Source organism: Coenobita brevimanus, chromosome 53 (assembly GCF_032717465.1).
Source record: "Coenobita brevimanus isolate Jiangsu-jjx chromosome 53, ASM3271746v2, whole genome shotgun sequence".
NCBI classification, from domain to species: Eukaryota; Metazoa; Arthropoda; class Malacostraca; order Decapoda; family Coenobitidae; genus Coenobita; species Coenobita brevimanus.
Window position 1 is genome coordinate 13,841,981 of NC_137006.1, and position 21,465 is coordinate 13,863,445.

The window sequence follows — 21,465 nt, forward strand, 5'->3', positions numbered from 1 at the left end:
AACAACTAACAATAGTGATTTAATATTTTTACAAGAAAGGATGTTAACTGAAGATGAGCTATGGATGAATGATTACGTTGATGAAGAGTATGAGAACATGTGTGTACAAGTGATATTGTCCAGAAAAGCCAAGGTGACCATGGCGGGTCGTCCAGAGCGACGATTGGATGTCTTATTGATTAAGATTTTTAAGATTAACCCTAGTATTATAGAATCAAATTCTATTGTATAAAATAATCTGTAGTAAAACAATCATCCCCATGAATGTATACAGTATCTGTGACCTATAGGAACCAACTATATGATATAGATATTTACACTCAGTCAGATTATGGGCACAGTAAATGAGGGGTGGCGCGACGTTAGTTGTTCTCTCGCCAAATCATAAAACACCAGAAAGCTGGTTCAAAGTTCAGCAATATTCTCGCAACCTTAACTTTTTAATTTTGATGGTAAAACGTTCATTTTTTTTTTTTTAGCACAGGTTCTTGAGCATAGATTGCGATTCTTATTTTTTGGCCATATCAATGAAATTAATATTAATATTATTTTATTAATTTTTTTATTTACTGAACTTTCAACCCTTTTGCTGGCAAAACTTGACTGCTTGACTAAAAAAAAAAAAAAAAAAAAAAAAAAAACTTCATTAGAACGAAGATAAGTACCATTTAACAATATGAATGTGCTATGCCCCCCCCCCTCAAAGAAAAAGACAAAGTGGTCATATGTAAGGTGACCAGAGTCCCTCTTTTTTGACGTCTGTTCCGCTTTTTTAATTGTGACTTAAATGCCCCGCATTTTAAGCAAATTATCTTAAATGTCCCGGTTTTAGAAAATTGCTGTTACATTAAATATAATATGCACTTGCTTTATGAAATTATGATGTGCAATTAGTAGTTTATGCACAGCCCCAGGGCGAGGTGTAGCGCTGTATAATTATATAAACACGTGTGTGTGTGTATGCGTGTTTGTTTATATATATATATATATATATATATATATATATATATATATATATATATATATATATATGTACACACACACACACACACACACACAAACACACACACGTGTTTATATATACAGCGCTGCACCTCACCCTGAGGCTGCACATCAAACACCAACGTCTCACATGAATTCCAAACATACCGTGCGGTACGGTGAATGGGACAACTAAAGTTATTGGTTAGTATTACACACTAAAGTTATCAGTTAGTATTACACACTTGATATTAGTGGATTATGCATAGTTTTACCGTTTCATCTTAATTTCGTAAAAGAAGCTTATGTTATATCTAATGTAACAGTAATTTTCTAAAATGGGACATTCAAAATATTTTGCCCCCCTCCCAAAAAAAAGCAGGACATTTAAGTCACAATTAACAAAGCAGGACAGACGTCAAAAAAGCGGGACTCTGGTTACCTTACCTATGACCATTTTTTTTTGGGGGGGGAGGATAGCACATAAAGATTATATATATATATATATATATATATATATATATATATATATATATATATATATATATGTATATATATATATATATATATATATATATATATATATATGTATATATATATATATATATATATATATATATATATATATATATATATATATATATATATATATATATACATGTGACAATGTCCTGCATATAGCTCCAATAAGTCTGGTCACCTTAGACACAGACTACAGGTAGGCTGTAAAATAGCGATAATTCCTTTTTGTGTGCTGCTAACATAGCAAGACGGTAGGGACTGACTGATGGTGCAGCAAAAACTCCCAGCTAACACACCACCACGTACTGCCTGCCAATCAGTAAGCGCAGCTCGTGGCCTGACTACATTCTCATTGACTGCAGCCAACACGCATACACAGGCACATAGAGCCAAGACGCGTTCCACTGCTCCCCTACCACCGCCAGAACTCGGTGCATGTACAATCCTCTTTTTTTGAAGGATTTTCAACTATACTTCCAGTGGCAGAAAGTGTTCTCATCCAAGGCCATATGATATTGTTGAAAACAATGTTATCCAGCAAAAATTTCTTTTTATGTCGGGGGTCTGTGAACCCCTTCCATCACTCGGCCCCTCAATTAATAACCTTGAATTCTATGCAATATACTTACTTGGCGACATTAATGCTGATCCTCACTCTGGACGAGCCTGGCGCAGTCCTATGACATTTATGGATGACAGTGGATTAAAATGTTCTGATGCTGAAAAGTGGGATGGTAATATATATATATATATATATATATATATATATATATATATATATATATATATATACAGTATATATATATATATATATATATATATATATATATATATATATATATATATATATAAATACAGTATATATATATATATATATATATATATATATATATATATATATATATATATATATATATATATATATATATATATATATATATATATATATTGGTAGCAGCCGTGGCTCAGTGGTTTAGAGCGCTCCGCTCTAACCGAAGGGTCGGAGGATCGAATCCACCCAAGGGTCATTGGTAGACATCAGGAAGGGCATCCGGTCATAAAATGCTACTCGCTCCAAACCAAAGTCCTCTACCCAGGGGCTGCGCCTTAGCCCTTATCCAAAAAAAGGGTACCTGGCTTAAAACTCATTATATATACACAATATATATATATATATATATATATTTATATATATAATCTCATCAGCCGTTTGAATGTCCACTGCAGGACCGGCCTATTCTGACTGAAGTGGGGACGATACAGCCTATGTATCTCTACCAAGTTGCTGAGGCTGTCTGTTAGAGATTGTATGTACGGTGAGAAGAGCATGTAAGTGTGATTGTAATGTTGGAGTGACTTTGGATGTGTGTAGTCTGTGAATCAAGTGTAATCGGCCTGCACAAGCTGATTGGGTGCAAGCATGCTTTATTGTATGCAACACTGGTTCAACCACAGCATCCCTTATGTCCAGCAAAGTAGTACAAGGCCAGAAGAACGTTCCCAATGTTTATTACCCTGGTGGGGCACGAACCATAGTTCTCCCATGTATGAGAACGCACACTGTACCACAGAGGCTCCACACACACACACACATATATATATATATATATATATATATATATATATATATATATATATACAGTAATCCCCATACTATCGAGACGCACACTTTCCGGACATCCCCACTTACCTGATATTTTGGTCCCGGGATCCAATATTTCCAAAATGGGCCAAAAATCGCAAAAAGAGAAAAAAAGAAAAAATCCAACTTTTCCACCCGTAATATGAACTCGGCACGCACGGTGTGGACCAGCTGTGTTTTGGTGCATAGTTCCACCGCTGTCTGCTAGAGTGTCACTGCATCCTCCCCACTTACCGCTCGTCTCTTGTCGTGAGTGCATGCTCGTGATCATGGCCGCCCACGTGCTCGCCTTACCTGCTGCAGGCTCTGCTGCTGCTCTCGTGCCTCCTGTTAGGATGTGTGATGATGGCCCCGCCACCTGAGAAGAGGAAGAGGTGATTTTGACTCTGGAGAAGAAGAGGGATTTATTGGACAAGGAGAATGGGCAAGGTCAACCTCAAGCATCCTTCATGAATTCAGCCTGGCCCGATCTACTTTGTTTGATATCAAGAGATCCCGCGACAAACTCATGCAGTACACGGCTGACTTATTGTCGAAAAGCAAACACAACAGAGAGGAAGATGATGTTTACTCCCCGGTCTGCTGAAGTCGACCACTCCAAGTTGATTTAGTATCGACAGCAACATGCTGCTGGTGTGCTGGTGCGTAGCACAGAGCTGAAGCCTGCTGATGAGAAGTTTGCAAGGCGTCACGATGCCCTAGACTTCAAGGCATCCGAGGGTTGGCTCTTCGTGTTCAAGTTACGACATGGCCTTACTAACCGTAAGGTCCATGACAAAGCCTTGGACGTTAACGAGGATAGAGTAGAGGAGTTTCGGCACAAGGTGAAACATTTGATTGACAGGGAGGGCCTCACTCCTGGTCAAGTGTACAACGCTGACGAAACTGGTTTATTCTATCACTCTTTGTCAACGAACACTCTAGCTGATGAGATGGAGAAGCATGTACCTGGCCGCAAGCTCTCCAAGCAACGGATATCTGCTTTGTGTTGTGGCAATGCTAACGGCATGCACCGGCTTAAGCCCATTATTGTTAGCCGTGCAAAGCAGCCTCGGTGACTTCGTGGGGTGATGGATGTCCTTCCTGTTGTTTGGTACCATTCTTTGAAGGCATGGTTCACTGCCCAGATCTTCAAAGACTGGTTCCACTGCCATTTCGTCAAGGAGGTTAACCATTACCAGACGGTGAAACTGGGAATCCCATGCGACCAGGTAAAGGCCCTCCTTCTCCTTGACAATGCACCTGCTCACCCGTGCAACAAGGACTTGGTGGCTGAGAATGGGCGCATTAGGTGTATGTTTCTGCCACTTAATACGACTGCTCTCATCCAACCAATGGACCAAGGAGTGATCGTGGCAACAAAGAGGCTGTACCAACGGAAGTTCCAGGATGAGGTGATGGTTGTTATCTAGGACGAGGACGAGCGCAAGGACACACGGGACACACGAGGCCAGTGGGCTTTGGAAAACCTTTGCCACTGCAACATCAAGTCTGCCATTTACAACTGGGCCAGTGCATGGAAGGAAGTCCCTGTCAAGACTCTAGAAAATGGTTGGTCTCGTCTGCTTCTCGGAATGGATGTGGAGCACGATTTCCTAGGTTTTGACATGGACGACTTCCATGCACGTCTACGTGCGCATGGGGACGATGTTGATGTGGATGAAGTGCGTGAGTGGTTGGATGATGATGAGGGCGATCCTGGGTATCAGACCATGTCTGATATCGAGATCGCTTCTTCAGTTGCAGGTGTCAGTACCCAGCTTGAAGATTCCGATGAGGATGGCGACGATGATGCGGACTCCTCTCAGTGTGCCACTACTCCAGCCATCCCCAAGCTGAGCGCACTCCAGGAACATGTAGAGTTCATTCTCGACTACCTGGAACACCCGGACCGTGACGGTGAGATTAGGCCCTTGGGACTTGTGGAGGAAGTGCGCGCTTTCAGGCAGTACATCATTAATCACCAAAATAGTCGTTCTTTGCATTAATCAACCATTGACAACTTTTTCAGACCTGTGACCCCTGCTGTGCCCAGCCCTTGCTCCACTCCATTGCCTCTCCAAGACAGGCCCTCATCCTCTGAGCCACAACCCAGCACATCAGGCACGGTGGAGTCACCACTTGACGTGAGTTTGTGTCTCTCTTCAGAGTCGTCTGCAGTGGGTACTCCATCACCACGACCTAGCGATGCACCCCTAGGCCACCTGCATCAGCTACTCTCAGACTCTGACAGTGATTAAACGGCAAGAACTTCTCCACTAGACCACAAGAGAATTTACAGTGTTGTGCAGTAAAGAAAACGGTGCATAGTGTTAAGAAATTAGAATTGTGAATGCAGAGACTAAAGTGCAGAGTTTATTGATGTTCAATGGAGCAAAAATTAACTACAGTGTGTTATGTTTAGAAAATGGATTTACGAGTGCAAGGACTTTAACCCGCTCCATCCCAACCACTTTTCCACCACTGACTCCCCCGAATCCCGACCATTTTTGGAAAAAAAATTTTTGGGGCTCAAACTTCCACTTTTGGTGAGAAACATCGAAAACTCATAGAGAAATCGCTCACCTGAGGTTTAAAATACTCGAAACAGGTAGCAGTACCTCCTCACCTTACTGTGTTTTCTGTCAGGCTGGCTCCAAAGAAAACGAGTTCTATGGGAGTGTAACCATTCCACACCACTCATAAACGATATTTATTTATTTATTTGGTACGAATTTATATGTAGTATGAGAGAATATTGGTTTCACACAGTAATATAGGCAATATAAGCATTGTTTCACTCATGAAACACATCAACATACCTGACCTTTTTTGGCAACATTACCTGATCATCATTTCTGACTGTTTCTTCCTCTAATGCTATGTAACGTTTGTCCTCCACATTGTCATCGATTGGGGAATCACTCTGGCCCTGAATTTCGTACCGTGGCATGACATGGCTTTACTGGCCAGGTCACTGGTAACAGGTAAATTGCTGAGACAATAGCGTGCCGGGGGGGGGGGAGGTCATGCTGGGTAAGGCATTGTCCCTGCCTGGCATCTTGTAGAGGAAGATGTCCCGTGTATACGTACCAAAAATCACTCGCGAAAATTGAAAATTGTGCAAATTAGGGACCTTGCAATTGATTCACATTTATGAATGTCAACGGGATTGGCAGTGACAAAATGTGTGGACGTTAATTCACATTGACGGGATGCCACGGGTTAAGTGCAAAGTGCAACACTTATTTTATTAACCTATCCCATCCCGATGTTTTCTGGGCAGTGCTATGCCCCAGTCCCGACATTTTTGGACCTTTTTTTTTTTTTTTTGGCTCAAACATCCGCTTTTGGTGAAAAACATCGAAAATTCATAGAGAAATCGCTCACCTGAGGTTTAAAATACTCGATTTAGGTACAAGTACTTCCTTACCTGACTGGGTTTTCTAACAGGCTGGCACCAAAGAAAACGAGTTCTATGGAAGGGTAACTATTTTATCCACTCATAAACAGTATTTATTTATTTACTTGGTACGAATTTATATGTAGTACAAGAGTATATTGGTTTTCAAACAGTAATATAGGCATTATAAGCATTGTTTCACTCACTAACTCATCACCATTCATGACCTTTTTTTCCCACATTACCTGATCATCATTTCTGACTGTTTCTTCCTCTAATGCTCAGTAAACTTTGTCCTCCACATTGTCATCGATTGGGGAATCACTCTGGCCCTGAATGTCTTTATTGGCCAGGTCACTGGTAACAGGTGAATTGCTGAGACAATGGCGTGCAGGGGGAGAGCTTATGCGGTGTAAGGCATTGTCCCTGCTTGGCATCTTGTAGAGGAATAGAGGAAGGTGTCCCGTGTATATGTGCCAAAAATCACTCGCGAAATAAACTTGCAAAAATTGAAAATTGTGCAAATTATGGACCTTGCAATGTTGCCGCGTTAATTCACGTCGCCGGGACATGAGTGCACATCATGTGCGGATGTTAATTCACGTCGCTGGGACGGCACGGGTTAAGGTACAATGGAGCGCAAGTAAGACTAGAGTGCGCAGTGTTAAGAGAATGGATTTCTGAGTGCAAATGACTAAGTTCAGTGCAAGACTTCATGTACACTGTACTGCAGGTGCTTCAGGTACTCTTTTTTACTGTCAGAGTCTGAGAGGAGGCAGGTTATTCATCGAGATGGCCAGGGACTTGTTGTAAGTACCCAGAATGTTTCATATTGTACTGTATTTTCCATACTTACCTCTAAAATCTCATTTCACTCTTTTATGTTCCTTACTGGTGTGAATAGGGTCTTAGGTGCTATGCATGTGCAATAGGGAGGCGTTTTTCTGAGTTAGGCTAGGTTAGGGTCCATAACTACCTGTCCAGGAGCCAGTGACTTGTTGTAAGTACCCAGAATGTTTAATATTGTATAAACTCAACTCTAAAACCTCATTCTCTAGTTCTTTTGCATTTATTTTAGTCTTTCATGTCCCTTATTAGTGTGATTTGGGTCTCAAATAGGTGCTACGCATGTCTAGAGGGAGTTGTATAGGTGTTTTTCTGAGTCAGGGTAGGTTAGGGTCCAAAAGTACAAGTCCAGGAGGCTAGGGCCCACTATCCGGACGTGACCACTTTCTGGACATGCCTTTGGCTCTATTACATCGGATAGTGGAGGGATTACTTATATATATAAATATACATATATATATATATATATATATATATATATATATATATATATATATATATATATATATATATATATATTTTAATATATTTTAATATATATATATATATATATATATATATATATATATATATATATATATATATGTAAGGTTCTGGTAATAACCTCATCCATGTCAATGACGTCAATGGCATGTTCATGTGATAGGAAGAATTCACAAAAACAGGAAAGTAAGTACGGTAGTGTTAGAGATCTGTCTTTTATGATTGGTTTGAATCACCTGCCACTGTGCTTCGATCTGGTATTCAGGGACGCAGTTGTTGGTTTATAATTAAATGGTAAAGGAGGGGATCCTGGTGAGGGTTGTAATGGTAATAAGGTCCACCACACTGAGAGTTATTCTGATAATTCTGTTTTCGTAAACAGGAATATTCTGAACTCTGAAGGCTCAACTGATAGAATAAGTTAGGTAATATGTACAGTCATAGCATTCGTTTGTGTACTAATATCAGATGCAGGGATGTAAAATATTTAGAGTTCATAGACCTATATTATACTTCTATATGTAATGCTGTAGCTGTAGCTACTAAGGAGCATGTACAAAATTAGGAGAAAATTCATAAGGGAATTTTTACACAGGCATAGAATAGGAGGGTAAAACAACTTCAATCTGTTTCCAGTGTTATCTGAAGTATGTTCAGGCATGCAAATTGATTCCAATAAACACACTTATGCGGTGGAACAAGAAAAAGGTTTGACAAGGCTTTAAAACTGTGTAGTATGAATGAAGATGAAGTATTCAACTCTGTATTAGAGAGTTTTGGATGTGCTAGCAAATGAGCCTTCTGGCTAGGAGTAAAACGAAGGAAAGGAAAGATCAGAGGGACAAGTGTTGTTGATGGTATATAAAAAAAAAAAAAATGAAACTGTTAATTGTTTTACCGAAAAATATTTATTGGGTTAGCTGAGTGTGAATGATAATTGCAGAGGGGAATTTACGACTTAAAAGTTCATTGCTACATGGTGTCTTGTCTGTTTTACGGAAAAGACTCTTTGTACGATAAATAATGGGTTCGGTCACGATGGGGTCCATTCTGACTTCCTTAAAAAGGCATCAGACAGGTTCTTGGCAAATTTATCTCTTTATTATAATACATGTATATGGCACTGCTACTTACCCAAGCAATTATTAAAAGGTACTAATACCCGTATAATGAAAAACATAAAAAGAAATATTACGTATTCAGGGAACTATACGCCGGTAAGGCAATCGTCGTGCCTCTTAAAATTGTTTGAAATTTTGATGTAAGATATTAAAAAAAAAAATAAATAACTAGAGGGGCCCCCCCAAGGAGAGAATCACACCAGCCGCAAGCCGATACATATCTAGCGGGGTTCGGAATTTGACCTTGACCTTGATCTTGATCTACTTTCACCAACCTCGAACTTGTAGATTTTCATCCCTTCTACACGCCTGTAAAATTTGTGATATCTTGAGCGATTGTGAAGTTATCGTGGTAACAGACACACAGACCTTGACCTACTTTTACCAATTTCGAACTCGTGATCGAGTTTTTTCCCTCCTACACCCCCATAAAATGTTGTGATGATATCTTGAGCAGTTGCGAAGTTATCCGGCAAACAAACACACAGACAGACAAACTGTAAACAATACCAGCTTCGCCTTTGCGGCTTGTAAAAATAGTACATGAGAGGCAGTTTGGTTTTCGCTGTGACCCGCCCACGACAAATGCATGTTGTGTTTTAAATGAAATTATGTACGAAAACATAATTACAGTTAGGAAGAGTATTATTATATTTGCTGACTTGTCAAACACTTTTGACATGGTTGACCATTTCATCCTAGGTAAAAAGAACAAACATCTTGAACCTGGAATGGCATCTGATTTGGTTTTTATAACAATGCATTATTTCCTTAGGTGGTAGATGGTGGCTACCATCATCACTTCACTTGATGTAGTGTTGCTTACTTCTTCCTTCACCTTTACCATTCTTTTGCTGTGTCTGCTCTCCTCTCTTCCTATTTTCCCCATCTTTCATGTCACTTTTTATTACTCTTCTTTCTTTTTCAGTTTACTCTACATTGACTAATAATTCTAAAGCTTTCCTTTAAGCCAGGAAACCACTTACAGCGCTGGGTAATAATCATATAACCAACCCATACCTCTGCTTCTTAGCAGAGTCAACATCTTAGTGCACGCAGATGAAATCGACCTACTTGCAAAGTCATATCACAGTATGGATAGAAATTATACATGGTTTTGTTATAATATTCAAAGGCAAAATAAAAAATAAACAAAAATAAGACTGTGTGTATGGCGTACGCCTGTACGATTAGGCTGTACATAACGGTGACTAAATGGTGATAGGCGTGAAATTGTTAGTCCAGTGATTATCTAAGTCATACAATATTTTTTAATGTGAAAAACAACAAAGATTTAGAAAATAGTCTAAACACTTTTTATGGAAAATTTAAGAGTATTTTAAGGGATTATAGCTCAATGGATGTAAGCACAATTTAATTTTATTTTATGTATCTTGTAAACTGGACTAGGGTCCAGTCATTCTCTGACTAAATATATCTGTGTTATTTACTTATCCCCTAAATCTACTGACTATGAAAAATTCTTTGACTCTCTTACTCCTACGATGGAACACATCCTATCCATTTCTCCTTTTTCTGAAATCTCCATTCTAGGAGATTTCAGTGTTAACCACCACCTTTGGCTCTCCTTTCCTTTCACTGGTCCACCTGGTGAACAAACCTACATCTTTTCTATCCTTAATGATCTAGTGAAGCTTGTACAGCACCCTAACCGTATCCCTGACTGCCTTGGAGATAGGTCCAACATACTTGACTTCTTCCTTACAAGGCTTTCGATCGAGCCTGGCACTGTTAATCTTTCCTCTCCATTGGGCTCCTCCGATCACAACCTTATTACCTTACCCTGTCCTATCGCTCCAGTACGGCCTGTGGACTCTCCAAAGAAGCGTCAGTTGTGGCACTTTGGAGCTGCTATTTGGGAGGTCCTCAGGCTGTTCTTTGATTTTCCAAGGAATGATTATTGCTTCCATGGCCGGGAGTCATCTGAGTGTGCCTCACGCATTACAGAGATTATTCTCTTGGGCATGGAATCGTACATTCCTTTCTCATATCCTTTGACTAATGCAAGAAAGCCTTCGTATAATCACGCTTGTTCTAATGCTGTCCACAAGGAGGAGAAGGCCTATTAAAGGTACCAGAGCCAACCCACCCCTGAATCACATCTTTTTTATGTTTCTGCCCAGAAACGTGATAAGTCTGTTCTTCTCTCTGCTAAAAATAATTTCATCCGTACTAAATGCTCTCATCTCTCCAGATCGAACTCTTCCCACTCCTTCTGGCACCTTGCCAAAAACCTTCTAACAACTTTACCTCATCATCCTTCCCTCGTCTTTTCAACTCTGATGGCTATGTAGCTGTTTTTTCTACTGATAAAGCTGATCTCTTGCTCAGAGTTTCATCTTCAATTCTACCTTAGCCGATTCTGGTGCTGTTCCTCTATTACTTCCCCCCACTTACTTCCTCATGGCTGACATTAAGTTTTCTTCTTTTGATGTATTTTCTGCCATCACTGGCCTCAATACTAACAAGGCATATAGGCCTGATGGAGTCCCTCCTGTTGTCCTCAAGAACTGTTCTGTGCTTACACCCTGCCTAGGTAAACTCTTTCACCTTTGTTTATCAACTTGTACCTTTCCTTTGTTCTGTAAGTTTGCTCTCATTCAGCCAGTCCCAAAGAAGGGTGACCATTCCCAACCTTCTAACTCTCAGCCAATTGCTTTAGCATCCTGTGTCTCAAAAGTTTTCGAGTCTATTCTTAATGGATAAATTTTAAAGCATCTTTCCTATCACAGCCTTCTTTCTGATCGTCAGTATGGGTTACATCAGGGACACTCCACTGGCGATCTTGTCACTTACCTGTCAGAATCCTGGTCATCCTCCTTTCCAGACTTTGGTGAAAGCTTTGCCATTGCACTTGACATCTTAAAGGCTTTCAAACAAGTCTGGCAAAAATCTTTAAGTTCCAAACTGCCCTCTTACGGTTTCTATCTTTCTATCTGTGCCTTCATCTCTAGCTTCCTTTATAGTCTTTCTATATCTGCATTTGTAGATGGCCACCGTTCTTCTCCTAGATCTACCAACAGTCGTGTTCCTCATGGCTCTGTCCTATCACAAACTCTCTTCCTTTTACTCATCAATGACCTAAGCTGTACATCTATCCCTATCCACTCATACACTGATGATTCCACCCTTTGCCTTTCCATTCAGTTCCCGCAACGTCAGTATCAGCAGTTACTTCAAAAAACAAAGGATGAGGCTATGACATAACTAATTTCTGACTTGGCTCGTATGTCTGACTGGGGTAAAAATAATCTTGTTGTTTTTCATGCATGAAAGACTCATCAACCCGACAACATCATCCACAGGAGTACCCACTCATGTTTAATAATATCCACCTCAATCCTGCATCATCCTTAAACATACTATTCTTGGGGTTTCATTCTCTTGGGACTTATCTTGGAAAGATCATATTACATCTCTTATAAAATCTGCTTCCAAGAGATTAGGTGAGCTAAGCCGACTCAGTTTCTTCTTTACCCCTGCACAGTTATTGATTTTATGTACGGGTTTTATTTGCCCCTGTGTAGAGTACAACTCTCATGTGTGGAGAGGTTCCCCACATACAGCTCTTCTCAACAGGGTGGAGTCAAAGACTTTTCATCTCATTAACTCAACTCCTCTTACTGGCTCCCTTCAACCTCTGTCTCTTCGCCACACTGTTGCATCTTTATCTCTTTTCTGTCACTATTCCAATGGTCATTGCTCCTCTGAACTCTCTACTTGCATCCCTCCACCTTTAGGACGGTCACGTAGCATGCGTCTATCAGCAAACTCTCATCCCTCTTCTGTCCAACTCTCTAATGCAAGAGTTAACCATTACTCCAAGTCCTTCATTTATGCAACAGGTCGACTCTGGAACTATCTCCCTCTGTGTATATTTCCTACTACCTATGATCTCCAATCTTTCAAACGCAGTGTCCAGGCATCTCAAATTGAACGAATCTTGAATTTGGTTCTGTGTTGTATTGTTATTGTTTTTTCTTGGAAGGAACAGTTTGCAGGCTCCTGGCCTTTGGCTTCTTCTTCCTTGCTTAAAAAGAAATAAAAAATTTGTGCAATAGAAAGAACTTTTTTAGCATGTCTTTTTTTGGGGGGTGAGGTTGGGGGGTAATGTTTGTAATCAGTTGCCCTCACAAATGCACAATGCTTTTAAAGATTACAAAGATCAGCAGTCATAATTATCAAATTAAATTTATTAATTTTGAGATGCGACTATATTTGGTCCCATGTTCTAAAAATTTTTAACTACCTATATAATGCAGATGTGTCTTCTCTCATCATGGACGTAATTAAGAGCCATAGTAGTGTGGGTCCAGAGGCATAAGGAAGGTGGGGAGCTCGTTCACTGAAGTCAGGGTTAACTACTTTTTATTTCTTATTGATCTGAATTATGTGCATAGATCAATATAGGTTTCATTACCTCCGCCAACGAAGTTAGAGGAGGTTATGTAATCGCCTATGTTTGTTTGTCCATACAGTATCTCCAAAAGTTCTCAATGCATTTAAAAAAAATTTTGTACAAGGGTGGGCCATGGCCCAAGAAAGAATTGATTAAATTCGGGGCAAACCTGGATCCAGATCCGGATCCTATATATCCCTCACAATATCTCCAAAAGTTCTCAATGAATTGCAATAAAACTATGTGGAAGAGTGGGCCATAAGTCAAGGAACAATTGATTAAATTTGGATGCGGATCCAGGTCCTATGTATTCCACACAATATCTCCACGGATCCGCATCTTTTTTAACCCTCTCCGTCCCGACTGATTTTTCACCACTGACTCCCAATCCCGGTCAATTTTGGAAAAATTTTATTTGGCTTAAACCTCTGCTTTTGGTGAGAAACATCAAAAATTCATAGAGAAATCGCTCACCTGAGGTTTAAAATACTGGATACAGGTAGGAGTACCCATTATCTTACTGGGTTTTCTATCAGGCTGGCTCCAAAGAAAACGAGTTCTATGGGGTGGTAACTATTCCACACCACTCATAAACGGTATTTATTTATTTATTTGGTACAAATTCATGTGTATTACAAGATTATATTAGTTTTCAGACAGTAATATAGGAAATATAAGTATTTTGTTTCACGCACCAAACACATCAACATACCTGACCTTTTTTGGCGACATTACCTGATCATCATTTCTGACTGTTTCTTCCTCTAATGCTATGCAAACTTTGTCCTCCACATTGGCATCGATTGGGGAATCACTCTGGCCCTGAATTTTGTACCGTGGCATGACATGTCTTTACTGGCCAGGTCACTGGTAACAGGTGAATTGCTGAGACAATGTCATATGGGGGGGGGAGGCCATGCGGGGTAAGACATTGTCCCTGCCTGGCATCTTGTAGAGGAAGGTGTCCCGTGTATATGTACCAAAAATCACGCAAAAAAATCGAAAAATGTGCAAATGACAGACCTTGTAATTGTGGCGCATTTATATACGTCAACAGGAGTCACAGTAACAAAACGTTCGGACGTATATATATACGTCAATGGGACACGGCGGGTTAATGGCAATGGCATTGTCAGAGGCATACCCTCTCTGAGTGCTTTCTAGTTCATGATGTTTACATGTGATGATGTATTTATGTATATATTGATACTGGCGCATGCAATGAACATTGTCACCAAAATATTTTTCTAAATGAAGGGTTAGACTGATACATGTAAACAATGTATACATAGAGTATTTGCTCCCATTAAAAATGCTGTATAATAATTTTATGTTCTCTATAATTTATATTTCAAAATTAAATATTAATTGATTGATTGACAACTAGTACTACTACTACTACTCCTACTGCTACTACTACCAGTAGTTGTAGTAGTAGTAACGATAATGATAATAATAATTATTATTATTTTGTGGTAGTTGGGGGCACTTACCATCCACTCACTCGATGTAGTGCTGCTGTCGGGTGTCTGCCCTTTCCTCTCCTCCATCCTTCTTTCCTTCCATCCTCTTCTGTCTTCCTTTACTTCATTCTTTCCTTGTCCTTCTACCTATGGGTAACTTTAAACTCCCTCTTCTGTCTTTCTTTCCTTCATTCTTTCCTCTTCCTTCTGCCTGTGGGTGACTGCACTGAATGACAAGCCAAATTATTTCCTGTACACCAGGAAACCATTTACTATGCTGGGTGGTGACCATATAATCAAACTTTGGCTCCTGGTGGTTCGTGGGTAATTATTGCACTCCAGTTGGATTGAGCCGGTGAAGGTTTATATCCAAGGGGTGGTTTGGGTTGATTGCTCATGTAATGCCACTCAGGGATGAGTGAGGCTAGTCACTCTCATCTTAAAGGTCGGGACCAACTGCTTAGCCCCGGGCTCCTACGCTCCTCATGGGGCAATGTAGGACTGGGTGAATGGATGGATTATTATTATTATTATTATTATTATTATTATTGTTATTATTACTATTATTATCAGTATTATCCATCCATCAGCCAATCCTACATTGCCCCATGAGGAGCGTAGGAGCCCAGGGGTAGGCAGTTGGTCTCGACATTTAAGATGAGAGTGTCCAGCCTCACTCATCCCTGAATGGTATTACATGAGCAATAAACCCCAACCACTCCATGGATGTAAACCTTCACCGGCTCAATCCGACTGGAGCGCAATAATTACCCACGAAACCACCAGGAGCCAAAGTTTGATTATATGGTCACCACCCAGCATAGTAAATGGTTTCCTGGTGTACAGGAAATAATTTGGCTTGTCATTCAGTGCAGTCACCCACAGGCAGAAGGAAGAGGATAGAATGAACGAAGGAAAGACAGAAGAGGGAGTGTATAGTTACCCATAGGCAGAAGGACAAGGAAAGAATGAAGGAAACGAAGACAGAATAGAAAGGAAGGAAAGAAGGATGGAGGAGAGGAAAGGGCAGACACCCGACAGCAGCACTACATCGAGCGAGTGGATGGTGAGCGCCTCCACCTACCACATTATTATTATTATTATTATTATTAAATAAATAAAAATAACAATAACATTAACACTATCAATAATAATGGTAATAATAAAAAATAATAAGAGTAATTATAATACCACCACAACCACCACTGCTGCTGGTTTACTACTACTACTACTACTACTATTTTATAATTGTGTACAACATATACTACACATATTCATCCATGTATACATGTGTAGTGTGTGGGACTGGATAATGTGATTTCGGTGATTGCATGTAGGGTGTTAATGATAGAAGGGTGATAGAGATGCTGGTATACGGTGACACGTACGCTCAGTGCCAAGACGCCACGTCTGTCTTACAGTCAGTCTCCAGCAAAGTCTCTCAGCGAAAGGACTACACAATGATAAAATGAAGGACAGACACGGAACTTTACTAACAATTATGAATTCAGCAAGAAACATTGATTCCCTACTACTACTGCTATTACTACTACTACTACAGCTCTTTAATTCGATATTAATAAGCTGTACAGTATAGTGAAATCTTTTAAATTGTGCTCCTGCTTCTACCAGAAGTTATGAATGAGTTATAAGAGATGAATCATACTCGAAGAGTTACATACAACTTCCATTAACTCTATCAGTACATACTAAGTTGCATTAATTCATCTGCAATAACAAGAATACCATAAAAAGACGTAAACTTAAGGGAAAATTATGTTACTGGTAGATCGGGAAATATTTCCGTTTCATTATCTCAGAACTCCAGACGTGTAAAGGGATGTTAATCTTGACAATGTCCACTGGTCGTAACGTTAGAGAATGGCCACTGCACAAGCCAATATTCATTCAACTATGAATAATTTATGACGGTAATGGGACAGTGCCTGGCAATGCAGACAAAATTATAGCAGGCAAAGCAAAAATAGGATAGGATTAATGGGTGTCAGAGCAGTAACAAGATAACACGTGGCAACAAAAACAGGAAGTGGACACAGTAAATAAATGCACAGCTCACCACGCAAAACAAAATAGGAACTATAAAAAGAAATTATAAGGTTAATACCTATTTGCTTCACGACGGTACTTAAGCAGACAAGTAATATTCCCTAAGCTCAGTCTAGTCCTGAAATATGACAGAGAGTCATTAGTTTTACATCTAGGTTCCTAATTGTACTGGTGGGTGGGACAAGGAAGAAACAATCTTCGTTCAAGAGTCTGGCCGGCCCGAGAAAGTAACTTGATGTTTCTCGGCTGCAAACTGGCTATGCTGTCACTGCACCCTAGGCTCCGCCGAGTACGAATTGACAAGCAAAAACGCACCTCCAGCAGTCAGCAGCACAGTAGAACAACTGACAATGCAAACTGGGTAGCAATTAGCGACAAAAAGATGTTATTTTTTTATGCGTCTGACTTTGGTCATAGACTTAAAACCTTTTTGGCTGAGACCTGGCACTATTACAGTACTATGTGCCACACATCTTCACATGTCACTTCTTAGCATCAATACTCGTCGTTCATAATGAATAATATTAGGACTGTTTCCATCAGGACTGCTCTGATGATTTGCCAGAAATATTTTTTATAACAAACTGATGAGTCTTTGCAAGATCAGTAAAGCCCATACTCCTTATTCTGTATCTCTGTTAAATCATTTAAGGTCCAGTGCAGGACAAGATCTGATTAGAATGAGCGTGATCGCCAGACTTAACCATTATCCATACTGGTAAACTGAGTGGAGAAGGAGTGTCTGTATGAAGACTGATACACGTGAAAGCGGTAATTTTCTACTGACTTTTTCTTTCAGAGCCAGCATGTTGGTGGAGAGGGACGACTTCATGTAGTGGCACCAACATGGCCGAACTGCTCTGGTGCTCGGTTATACAAACGTCCCTCATCTCCCTCCCTGTCTTCCAGCAGGAGTGAGGAGGAGTACAGTAGGAGGGCATATTCAGCCTGCAATCCACCGGGATCAGTTCGCTTGGGCCTGCGGTTGCTACAACAGCAACAATAACAATTATAACTGCTATGTTACTACTACTACTACTACTGCTACCACTACTACTACTTCTAGCAGCAGTAGTTGTAACAGTAGCAGCTGCAGTAGTAGTAGTAGTAGTAGAAGTAGTACAGGAGGTTGGGGCATCGAACTGGCTCACAACCCTGCCTCTCAAGACAAAAGGCTTCCACTTCAACAAACAAGAATTTATTGATGCCATAGCCTTGAGATATAGGTGGCTATTAGAGAACCTACGTCAACACTGTGCCTGTGGCACTGCCTTTGATGCAAACCATGCAATGGTATGCAAGAAGGGAGGCTTTGTTTACATCCGACATGATGAAGTACGCGACCTCACTGCCATAATGCTGCAGAAAATATGCCATGATGTCACGATTGAGCCAGCTCTGCTACCCCTGGATGGCGAGCACTTCACCCACAGAACAGCAAACACATCAAATGATGCAAGAGTGGATGTCAGTGCTCAGGGTTTCTGGACACGTGGGCAGAGGGCGTTCTTTGACATCAGGATATTCAATCCCATGGCAGCATGTCATCGCGAACTGTCGTTCGAAGCTGCACACAAATAGAATGAAAAAAAAAAAAAATTATCAAGAAAGGATCCAACATGTTGACCACGGCCGCTTCACTCCCCTTTTGTTCACATCAGGTGGGATGGGTCCAGAGGCAGTGAGATTCTACTCGAGACTGGCAGGGGTTCTTTCTTAGAAGAAATGTCAACTGCAGAGTTCTGTTATGGCCTCGATGAGATGTCGACCGTCATTCTCCCTAGTGAGGTCTGCTCTGCTATGTCTCAGGGGCACAAGATCATCGTCCCTCAGGCCTGTCTCTCTGGTGGGTATGGATTATGAAGCTACAGTGGTCGAGAGTAGCATAGATCAGCGACTCCAATAGTTTAATGTCTTTATTTTCACTGTAATATTAATAAATATAAAATAAAATAATAATAGTAATAGTAGATGGCTGGTAACCATGGCCGTTGGCGTGCTTGGGGCCAACGGATTGTAATATGAGGGTTAGTGTTATTCACATTACAAGTCCAAATGGTGAACTGTATTAGGAAGGTTGGTTTTGATCTTCACAATATAATTCCCCAATGGATGGAGGTGACTTTCTGAAAAGTAGAAGTAGTAGTAGTAGTAGTAGTAGTAGTAGTAGTAGCAGCAGCACTAGTAGTAGTAGTAGTAGTGGCACTAGCGATAGAGTCTGCGTATGTTATTGGTACAACCAATGTGAGGCCAACACATGCAAGCATATGTAAGGACAAACTGTACAACAGCAATTATGTCCTCTGTGGAGCGAGCTTGTACTCTAGACTTGAAGCTCACACACCACAAGATGAATACTACACCCAAGCATTACAGATGCCCACTTTGATTATGTATTAGTCATGACTGGGCCATTTACTATGGATTTTTCTTGGGAATCTCGCCACAAAATTTAGTGCGTGGCGATAAATACCATGGAACGGGTTCAGTGCTGTATATATTCACCACTTGCTGACTGAGTACGGGATTCCAGCAATCAAGTGCAACAGAATGAGGTATTGCTGGTGGGGGAAAGTGACTGTGGGTGATTTTGGATTCATTTTATTGCGGGCTTTTATTAACTTCTTTTATAGATTCACATGAATTTTTTATTTATGTCACCTCTTGTCTTTGTGTGTAGGTTAGGGAATATCTCTTGTAGTAACTGGCTTAAGAGTATTAGCGACGATTTATCGTGAATTCTGTAAGGATGACTTATGAGACCAAATAGTACTTTGATATAGAAAGAAATGCCATCGGGGAAAGTGAGGTGATACCGCTGCTTGTTTATGTTTACCAACATCAGCAAAATGTCCAATAGGGAGCACGATGACAAGAAATGCAGTAAACTTCGTTATTTATAGCTAACTCTGACATTATTACACTAGAATTCATTTTAAATGCTTAGTTTGCCACGTTGGATCAACTTATATTTTCTTACGTCATTATCTCCCCTGGGGAGATTGGTAAAGAAAACTTCCACCGTATCCTTGCTTGTTGTAAGATGCGACCAAGAGAGACCTTTTTATCTCGAGTCTTTCTCGTCTAACTGTCCTCTTCTGCTCTTCTGTCCTATTTCTCTTCTTGATATTATATTCCGTCCTTCTTCCGGCCTTTATTTTTCCTCTACTTCTACAGTGTCAAGTAGCCATATTATGGCTTTAAAAAAAAGTATTTTTTTCTTTTATTTCAGGAACTTCAGTGTTCCTGTTTTAAACTGTTTTGTCAGTGCGAAGACTGCAAATACTGTGAGGTTATTTTAGGCTTTAGTACTTTTTTCCTGACTTGCTTGAAGTGTAGGGTAGGAGGATGATTACATAAGATATCAACTGTAGGATGAGGTTTATCCACCATCCCGATCTGTGCCCATGACATAAGGGAGACTAAACCGTTGAAGTACGAAATCTATCTATCTATCTATCTATATACCAAGGCTGCTTCCCCCAAGGAAAGGGAGGTAGCCGAGACAGGACGACTCACTCTCCATTTACTCATCCATTCAAACACATTCATTCGCATCTTAGCCCCAAAGGGGAGAACGGACAGATCCTCACCGCATCACACCGCACAAGGGTCAACTGCGCAATGCAAGCAGTGACATCCACAGCAGGGCCCGACAGCAGAACTGGTTTACCCCTGCCACATCATAACAGACCCATCCCCTTACCCGCACCTGACCTGACTAGCTGATCAGACCAAATGCGGGAGAATATCCCCTCAGGGCTGCGTCATCACTTATTCATTCACAAATTCTCTCCACTTATTTCTGTCACGCACAGCCACTCTTCCTTGCTCAACAGACATCCCTCTCGCATCCAGCGCTCTCTTCACACTGTCCATCCATCCTATTCGTGGTCTTCCTCTCAGTCTTACACCTCTCACATCAGATCTAGTTATCTTTTTCACCAATCGCTCATTATCCATTCTCTCCATATGCCCAAACCATTGCAACACCCTCTGCTCAACTCTACCAGCCATCTCCCGAACAACTCCAGTTCTCCTTCGCACTTCATCATTTCGCACTCGATCCATACGCGTCACTCCACACATACTCCTCAGACATCTCATCTCCATTACATTCAAACTTTTCATCTCTGCTACACCCATATTCCATGTTTCAGCCCCATATAACGCAGTCGGTACCACAACACCCTCATACAGCCTTCTCTTTACATCCATTCTAAGCGAACGACATTTAAACACTTTTTTCATTCCTCCCAGCACCTTTCCTACTTCATTAATTCTAAACTTCACTTCTGCATCTATTCTTCCATCCACAGCAACATGTGACCCTAGATATTTAAAACAATCTACCTCCTCAAGCAACTCACCATTCAAAACTATATTCATCCCCCTACCATCTATCAACCTCGTACACTTCATCACTTTACTCTTATTCTCATTTACTTTCAATTTCCTCCTTTCACACACCCTTCCAAACTCCTCTACCAACTGTCTCAATTTCTCCTCTGAATCAGTCACCAATGCAGTATCATCTG